Here is a 10,106-nt window from a genome sequence, read left to right on the forward strand (position 1 = left end):
GCTTAATAGTTGAGTAGTATTCCATTGTGTAAATGAACCACATCTTCTGTTTCCATTCTTCTGTTCTGGGACATCTAGGTTGTTTCCAGCTTCTGGCTGTCACAAACAAGGCTAGGAACACGGGACCTAGGTAATAGTGGGGCATCTTTTGGGCATATTCCCACAAGTGGTATTGCTGGCTCTTCAGGTAGATCTATTTCCATTTTTCTGAAGAACCTCCAGAATGATTTCCAGAATGATCATACCACTTTGCAATCCCACCAGCAATGGATGAGTGTTCCTTTCTGTATATCCTTGCCAACATTTGTCAGCTGAGGTACTGAACTTAGCCATTCTGATTGGTGTAAGGTGGAACCTCAGGGACATTTCGATTTGCTTTTCTCTGATCACTAATGATTTTGAACATTCGTATATTCCTATAATTGTAGTCACCTCTAATTTTATTACATGTGAAGGTTAATGTTGATTATTAATGGAATTTTATTTAGAACCATCTCTGAAAATGGAATCTAGGCATGACACTAAGGGTATATTTATATATTATATGTTATATATTATATTTTATATATCATATATTATATATTACATTACATATTACATATTATATTATAAATTACAAATTATGTAATATATATTATATATATTATGTATTAATGTCTATGCTTAAGTAACTGATGTGGGCAAACTAACAATGTAACTGGGCTCTACAGTTCCTTTCATGGTTCCTGGAATGTATAAAAGGAAGGAGCTTACTGAATATGAACATTCATCATCCTCTGCTTCTCAACCAGGTGAACGATTTCACTAATTAAACCTCCTGACATCACAAGTGCTGTATGATATCTTTAGCTCTCAAATAATGAGCTTTCTTTCCTAATGTAAATAATTTTCTAGAGTGGCATTTCACAGAAATAGGAATATTATTACTTTTTAAAAAAATGTTGCTACAGGAGCGAGTCTGATTTTATTGTACAATTAAAGAGTTGAGACTTAGCCATGGGGAGTATTTTATGGTGACAATATGGAAGAATTTGCTCAGATAAATCCCTACCTTTCATTTATTGAGCAGTACATAGAATGCACATTTTTGAACTTTGGAAGAAAAAAATAATACGGTGATTCTACTGGATCTACTGTAACAAAGGTGAAGGAGAATTCTGAAAATGCCATTTTCCGAAGACTATGGAGGATCACGAATCAGGCACATTGGAGTCTAAGCAATAACATAATTTAATACCATTTATTAATAGATAAGAATATATAATGCATAACATAAAATAAATAGTGAGTGAAACTATGTAATAAATAATATGATTAAATATAAAACTGAAGTTGTTTCTTGTAACAATCTCTTTTGATATGGTTAAGAGGAAGGTAGAAGGGAACATTGTAATAAAATGACCTGCAACTTCTTCAGTCATGAGTAAGTTTCCATTGTAAAAATTTATATGTTGAAGCTGTTTCATTCTGCTAAAGGAAAGATAAAAATTTTATTAGACAAATATTCTCAGATGATAGATTCATCCCATTTCAGATAAGACTAGCTTTTTGGCATATTTTCTGAACTCTACATAAAGAATTACTTGAGTTAATATTATATCTGAATTTGAATAGATTCTCACATATGTGTTGTAGTGGATCCCATGCAACTTAATATTCATACCAAATGCTAAGTACTTGGCAAGATCATTTCTCAAGCGTCATTGTTTTTGTGCAAGGAGAGCAACACTTGTTGGCACCTGGTTTAAGCTTGTAGTATATTTAGTGCATTTTTAAATCAAATAATTGTTTATAAGTGAGCTTTTTAAAAATAATTTCATATCCAAGGTATCCAAATGACTTATGGACCATGGGAACAAAGGATAGAAATATAGCAAGTCATATTCTGGAATTCTTACAGGGTTAAAAAAAAAAGAGTTCCTTTGTCATAATATATGTATGTACGTATATATACAGGTGTCTGTATGCTTTCCTATGTATATATACATATATTCACATATAATTTAAGTGTCGTTTAAATTTTTTCCAATGCTTTAATACCATGATATGCTACAATGCTGTTCTGATATTTACAAATTTATGAAATCAAGGAATGATGTCATCGTTCACATGTAGGACCTTCCTTCCACCTGAGGAGCATCAGATGAAATCTTTAATTCTTCAGAGTTAGCATTTGATGTTTCCCACTGTGGACATATATGTCTTTTTTCAAATCAGGTGACTTACCGGCAGTATTTACTAACATCTTTATGTCATCTGACCTCTTTTGATTATGGTCACAAATGATATTATCATTCTCCCCAAATATATCTACATAGTTGTCAATCATGATATGTATAATAGATATCTGTAACACTACAAGGCCAAAACAAGATCCTCTTGTCATTTCACATCCTTTAAAAAATTGGAATCAATAAAAAATTGATATCCAAAATCATAAGGAAAATAGCAGTTACTACAAGCAGATATGAAACTGTGAAATGAAGTTTATGTCTGAAATGGAGACGCTAAGTTCTTTGCAACTTACTTAACCTAGTTAAGATTTCATACATATTACAAAGAATGGGGGAACTACCAAAGCAATGTAACATTTCATAACTGATATGCTGCCATAATAACTGGTGAATCACAGTGATGACTCCCAAGGTTTCTTGAATTGGTGATTTTTTGCAGGGGTTTGGGGACGAGGCAGAGTTTTATTTTGATGCTTTGAATGGGATGGCTGTGTAACTGCAGGCATCACAATATATGACACCATCTTTCTGACAACTTTTGGGTGGTTGAAGGGGCTTGGCTTCCCCCATAAGGAAGTATGTCATTGGTTAGAATTTAAGGTCACAGAAGCCAGGTGCCATTTGCGGTGTACTCTCTGTGCTCTGTATTTGCTCCCTAAGATGACAGCCACCAGGTCTCTGCTTCCTGATGGTTGTCCTACCTTCCTGCAGCTATGCTCCTCTGTCATGACTTTGAAGGACATTAATCTCTCTGGATATCTAATTCCCAAATAAGTATTTCATTCTATGAGTTGCTTTAATCTTGGTGCTTTATTAAAGCAATAGAAAAATGACTAAGACAAGTTGGTGAGAAGAGGAATCTTAGTTGAGAAACTGCAACACCTGATTGGCTGATTGTCTAGGGAAGTCTATGGGATATTGTCTTGATTAACAATGGAGTTTGTAAGGTCAAGATCTGCATGATGGTGCCACCCTTGAGCTATATTGAGATAAAGAAAGATATGAGGTGCAGGACACAAGGCAGCACTCCTACACAGCTTCTGCTTCAGTTCTTTCCTCTAGATTCCTGCATTGCCTCAGTTTGGGCCCTGGCATTCCTCAGTAGTAACAAGGAGTATATTGTGAAGTGTAACCTGTTCTCTGTAAGTTGTTCTTCATTAGTGCTTTATCATAGCAACAGTAGCAAATTAAGACACTTTATAAATTGAGGAAGCTATTTCTTGGCCTATCCTACTCCTTTGTGAGTAACACTAGTATGACTTCCTTTCTATGGTCCTTATTTTTGGAAGCTAGTTGTTAAAAAGAACCCTAGCTTTCTTTTCTTCTTTTGTTATTGTCTTTTTTGTGTTGTCTAACTTTTTTCCTTTTCAAAACATATGGTCTTTATTGATTCTCTGTGAATTTCTCATCCTGTCACCCAGTAACACTCATTTTCTAGTTGGACCACATCTACCCTTTCCCCTGGTAATTTCCACCCAAAATTAAAAAAAAATTGAAAATTAAGTAAAGTTTTAAATTAAAATTAAACTGATGGAAGAAGGGGTTTTGAGGATGGGACTTAGAGGAGGGTACTGCAATTAGGATATAAAGTAAATAATGAAAGTAATGAAAAATATCACTGTATACGGCTTTATAGTAAAATTAAGAGCTACAGAAAAAAAAGACTGAGGTACATAATAATGTACCTGAAATAATTCAAACATACATGATTCTATTTTGCAGAAGTAGGAGTTAGTGCTAAAATAACACAAACTATATCATATAACATACACTCCAAATCCAGAAGAATGCAATCCTAGTTTGTCCTTTAACATCAGTGACCTTTCAGAGGTATTCCCAATTCCTGGATCACAACGAAGACTTTGTTCCCAAAGGGAATAATCAGATCCCCTTACCTTTTTTGAGAGGTCACTTCCAAATAAGGAGTTCATAAAAGTTGGATCCCACAGCACATGAGAGGCTATGCAGACAGATAAGATGAGGGTGTCTAGGTGATTCCTGGTAGAGGTTTTAATTTTAATAGCACAGAGATGAGCTGTTTTAGTAGGACGTAATTTGCTTGTGGCATCTTCAGTAGAATACTATACATAAAAAAGGAGAATTTTACTGTTGATTGTCTTACAATTAATGTTACTTACAAAGCTCTGAATACAAAGAAAGATCAGGATAAATGTTTTATAGACCAGCTTATAGTATAATCAGAATTCAAAAGAAATAATAATATACAGTTTAAGTTGTGTTTAAAATATTTTCTGCAAATCAATTCTCCTTATAGAATTGTGGGAAATTTTTTGAATTATGTATGAATTTCTCAGTACAACATGTACAACTGCTACCATCAGAACCAAGAGGAAGGTGTCAGGTTACCTGGCAATAGAATGGATGAAGCTTGCTGCAGGTCATGTGTGTTCTGTGTATGGAAACAGTATTGTTAAACAGTGAACCATTTTTCCAGCCACCATGGGACATATTTAATATCTAAAGCAGTAAGGGTTCATGTAACACTCTTGCGACACTCTGGAACACAAGAAGCAGAAAGCACACTAGTGACCCGACACAATGCAGGTATAAAAGCTCCTGCTCTAGGTAAGACAGATGGTAGAGTCCTGGGTAGAAATAGGAGCGCAAAGCTCCCGTTACCAAAGAAATCATTGTATGGAATATTGTACAGGAAAATGATTCACAGAAGTCAAAGCTATACTTGACCCAGACTTCTCTAGGTATAGTTGAGAAAGGGGAACTCAGTAATAGCTTCATGTTCTAATCCATGGCATATATTTAACATGTGCAATATTCACAATACCATGGTAATAATACTAGGATGCAAATAACCTACAGGTATTATACATACACACACACTTTTAATTTGTCTTACACAGGAACTCAAGCCAATACTTTAGTTCGACCTGTACACAACTGTGTAGCAGTCCATCTTCCAAACCATAACAGTTATAATGTGGAAGACCCTCAAGTGGTGGGATTACAGACATGGTACAACACTCTTGTTGAGAAATGTATGTCTGAGCAAAGGAAACCTCTTAGCATGGGAGATTATTCCAGTTTATAATCCTGTAAATACAAACCTATGTACCTTGAAAATGCATTGATTCTAACTACGTGCAGTTCCCCTAGTGTTTACTGTATCAATACCTTTGTATAGTAGAAATTTTTTCAAGCAGAGATTGGTCATTAAGGACACTAAGCCAATTTTCATATAAATCTGAAGAAAGCAAACTTCCTTGAATATTTTTTTTATTGACGATCTTCTTCATTTACATTGCCAATGGTAAAACCTTTCCCAATTTCCCCCTCCCAAAAGCCCCCCTTCCCAAAGATTCCCTACCCCTCCTCCCACCCCCTGCCTCCATGTATATGCCCCTCTACCCGATACACTCCCACCCCCCTGTCCATTTCCCTTTGTTGAGCCTCTATTGAGCCTTTACCTGACCAAAGACCACTCCTCCCACTGATGCCCAACAAGACTTTCCTCTTCCACATTTTTGGCTGGAACCATGTGTGCCCCTTGGTTGATGGTTCAGTCCCTGGGAGTCTTGGGGTTCCTGGGTGTCTGAAGTCATTGTTATTCCCATGGGGCTATAAACCCCTTCAGCTCCTCTGGACCACCATCCAGATCCTCTGTTGGGGACCCCAAGCCCAGTCCAATAGTTGGTTGCTAGTTTCTTCCTCTGTATTTGTAGGGCTCTGGCCGGGCCCCTTTGTAGACAGCCATGGCATGTTCCTTTTGGTACACGCTTCTTGTCTTAGTGTCGGGGTTTGGTGACTGTTTATAGGATGAGTCCCCAGGTAGGGCAGTCTCTGGGTGGCCTTTACTTCAGACTGGATCATTCAGGAACTTTGCCTAATGTTATTAACCACACTTATTCTCAGAGCATTATCTTTTCTTTTGATGTTTGGGACCATAGCTCCATAATCTACTGAGAGGCAAACTCAGATCATGGCCCAAATAAAAATAAAACAATGATATTTGCTCCAGAGTTACTGCTGCCCAGTGGTAAATTAAGCTTGGTAGACTATTTAGAAGTCAGTAGGCTAATTCTTCATTATTTCACATGGGGTTAAAATGGCAATATCTGACTAATGTAAAAGTGCTGCTTTATTTTTTTGGTAGAGAAGGAAAAGAATTTTGTTTATCTACTGGATAGAGGGCAACACTCAACGCTCTCAAAAGTTATTGTAAGTCTGTGGTGGACCAGCTATTTTGTACCATTTTTATTTATGAGAAATAGGGTTTTTTTTTGTTAAGTATGATTTAAGGCATGGATTTTGTAAAATACATTTTTACCACTATTTTTCTTGTTTTGCTATTAATTCACATGGTACAGTCATTTGCAATGCCAAAACAAGCCCTTCCAATATATGAGGAAATTAACTTCCAACAGAAGGTTTTTACCTATGTCTTCATGATGAATCTTTGAGCTTGTGAGACTTTTACTTACCATGCCTCTTATCCAGAGGTCATGTATCCATAGATCAAGAAAACTGTCAAAAAAACAAAAAAACAAAAAAACAAAAAACAAAACAAAACAAAAAAAAAAAAAGAAAACTGTCACCATTCAGTATTCTCAAGGACAAACAGCACATATGCATCTCTAGACTGATGCTAAATGTTGGTGATACAAAAACCATTCTTACCTTTAAAACGGAAGCTCCTGTGAGCACAGATTCTTCACTACAGTTAATATGTAGTTCAGTGTAAATCTTATCCCTCGGGGACCAGTGTGATTTTTCTGGTATGAATCTGAATATTTGATCTGAACTTTGGCCCCTTCCCGCAATTATGGATAACATAATCCCTGTGTGGGATATGAAAAGCTTCTATTATTTCAGATCCAAACAGCTGAAGTACAAATATGTCTTTTAAAGTAAACAAGAGCCATGGCAATTATGGATGCATAGCTACAACTGAAAGGAATGAAGAAGACATTTCACTTTTTTCTTTTTTAGCTTCCAAATATATTTTATTCCCTATTCAATTTTTCTATATTTGAAACATCAATGTTTCTTGGAATAAGATAATCTTCAAGATTGAATTACACTTCTGTTCACCAAAGCATTTTGGTGATCAGTGTTCTCTTACTTTTTCTTTTCTTCTATGAATATCTTTCCCAAGCATGATATTCCAAGTTACTATTGGGATAATTCTCTTTCACAGATCAAATTTCTCTTTTACTTCCTGTCTGACATGGCCTCTATTATGAATCCTAATATTTGTGTTTTTAAGAAAGCTTTCTTTATGCACTATAGTACTGAGAGTTTCATTTCATTCATCTGTGACTTGTTATTTTCCAATATCTACATCTAAAGATTTGCTTGGGTGCTTAAGCAAATGTCAATCTTCTCCAGTGGTTTCATTCTGTAGAAATGATGAGCAAACACAAATTTACTCCACATTTTCTCTCATTTCAATTGACTACATGAGTACAGTCATTGATGACAGTAAATTCTGCTCTAATAAACCTAAGGAATGGGCAGTGATTCTCATGTGTCTAACATGATAACTAGTTAACATGCACAATAAATTCCTGGCGCACACATAGTGCTAAAATAGATGCTGGACAGTGAAAGAATATTTCCAATGGAAATCTAGTAGCATATTTATAATAGACTAAGCCCTATTATGTGCCAATTTTATATAGTCCAGTAGCATAAAAAGATCAATATATAGCAAAGAACAATGTGTATATCTAATTCATTGCTAATATCAAATAAATGTCTATAAATGTTTTAAATTATAAAATTTAGTAATCTCAGAGGCAATTATATTAAGGTAGAATCTAGAATATTATGGAGTCAAAATGCAGTGAAGATATTGATAGTTGGAGAATCAAAAGGGCATTTCCAAAGATCCATTTCATTCATCCAACTCACCCAAGCTGGTGAGTTTGGGTTTTTTTCTGAAATCAGTGCAAATCATGGGAATACTGTATCTTTTCTCTTTTTTTTCATTTTTTTTTAAATCAGAAGACTCAGACTTCAGTGGGATTTATATCTGTTTTAAAAGGATCTTACTATCCTTATGAATAGGTTATCTGTACATTCATCAGTTTTATGAAATAATTTACTTAGAACAAAGGTACCCAGAAATGATGTGAAATAGGTCAGTTGTAGAAACCCAAAATAAAACTTACAAGTACAAGAGAAGGCAGCATTCTGTCCAAGCAAACAATGGGTGGAAATTTATAAAATACTAGTTTTTTTTTTAATTGGTGCAAGAGTAGTTTGAGAAGGTCCTTGTAATGTTATATCCATATTGCCTTCTCTTTTCTCTGAATCTAATAAAGGGAAATCATTATTTGTCGTAATTGATCTCACTTAGTTCTTGCATGCCCCTCCCATTTCATAGCTTACATGCCTTATGCATCACCACAAATACAGAAAATAACTAATCAGTATTATAAAATTTCTAATAACGGCATTGCTTGATAAGGCATTGGATAACTTGTAGTAAATGGCCCATACTTCTGGTATACAAAGTAATTTCTGTGTTTGCCTTGAAAGCTATGCATATAGGTATTAGAGTCAAACAATGAAATAGTGCCAACATTTTAGTTTACCTGTGTGACTTTCTGACTGAACAACAATGGCCAACTGCAAATTAACAGCAGTATCTGCACTTCAAAACACAACTTGCCTGACTATATTTCTATTACAGTCCTTGGCTTCCTCACTACCACCCCCCGCCCCCAAACTGAGAGCTCAAATCTGAGATCATGGTGTCTATGTCTCGCATATGGGTATATTATGCTATATTTTAAGACTATCATAAGAGAAAAGCATGGTGGTACATGCCTTTACACCCAGATCTCAGAAGCTGAATTGAGAGGATGGATCTTTGTAAGTTTAAGGTCAGCCTGGGCTACGCAGGAAGTTTTAGAACAGCCAGATCTTTTACATAGTGGAAGCCTGATTTGGTGTTGAATTGCTGTCCTTTGTATTACACACATCTATATCAGTACTCTATATATCAAAGTAAGTGACACATCCTTTCCTTAAGTAATTACATAATCTCATTTCTGGGATTTACCACTTACATAAATTCATGATTTTTGGAAAGAGGTACCAAAAATTGGAGGCAATTTCTTACAATAGGAATTTATAACCCACAGGTGAAATTTCCCTTCACTTGGTTTGTTAAATTTTTCATTGCTGTTTGTTATAATTCATAGTTTAAGTGCTAAATGATTCTAAGTTTTAAGTTATGATAGAATATCTATACACACCTATAATACTCTCCTAGAGAATAGGAGCCACTGGACTTACTGCCAGTGCACAATGGCCAGGGGTCCATGTCCTCTCACAGTGGCAGCTGCTGAGTCCATGTTCTAGTTCCTTTATGTTGCTGATGTTCGATGGAGTAATCTGGGAACATGAAGTATTTGCTCCATGTGGATGAATAAATGATGTTTCATACCCCACTGCAACTATGTCTAATCTGAAAAATTTTGGAGAGTTTTCAATTATAAATGTTACCAGAGAAATCTGTGATAAAACAGGGCAAATACAGAGGGTCTCTGTCATTTTGCATGGTTACACATCACATTTTATTTAAAACTCTTGGAGGCTAAAGTATGTAGTTTAAAACTGTGAGAAAATATTAGCTTTAATAAATCATAGGGGTGGGCTTCTTATAAGAAATTTAAACATTGTGAGATCAGATATGCAAGTGAGATCATCAGAGTCCAATTTTATATAAGAGGATTTTTCCAGTTTTTACCTTGTGATGACCAGTATGTTATACATATTGGCCACTTAACTTTGGTTGTCTTTGACACATTCATGGCTGTGTATATTTGTAAGGGTGCTTATAGAAACACACAACTAAGGAGGGAAGATGACCTTTGAATGTGGTCA

General features: G+C 35.4%; 1 long non-coding RNA gene across 1 annotated transcript; it reads right to left on the bottom strand.

Annotated features, from left to right (window-relative positions):
• Window positions 1-1,272: 1,272 nt before the first annotated feature.
• Window positions 1,273-9,680, bottom strand: LOC127683454 (uncharacterized). Its single transcript, XR_007977544.1, has 6 exons — window positions 9,476-9,680; window positions 6,888-7,048; window positions 6,692-6,734; window positions 4,602-4,751; window positions 4,130-4,315; window positions 1,273-1,470 (listed from the first exon to the last, which is right to left on the bottom strand). It is a non-coding gene; the product is annotated as an uncharacterized LOC127683454 (long non-coding RNA).
• Window positions 9,681-10,106: the final 426 nt, after the last annotated feature.

The sequence above is a fragment of the Apodemus sylvaticus genome, chromosome 4 (genome assembly GCF_947179515.1).
Source record: "Apodemus sylvaticus chromosome 4, mApoSyl1.1, whole genome shotgun sequence".
Taxonomy (NCBI): domain Eukaryota; kingdom Metazoa; phylum Chordata; class Mammalia; order Rodentia; family Muridae; genus Apodemus; species Apodemus sylvaticus.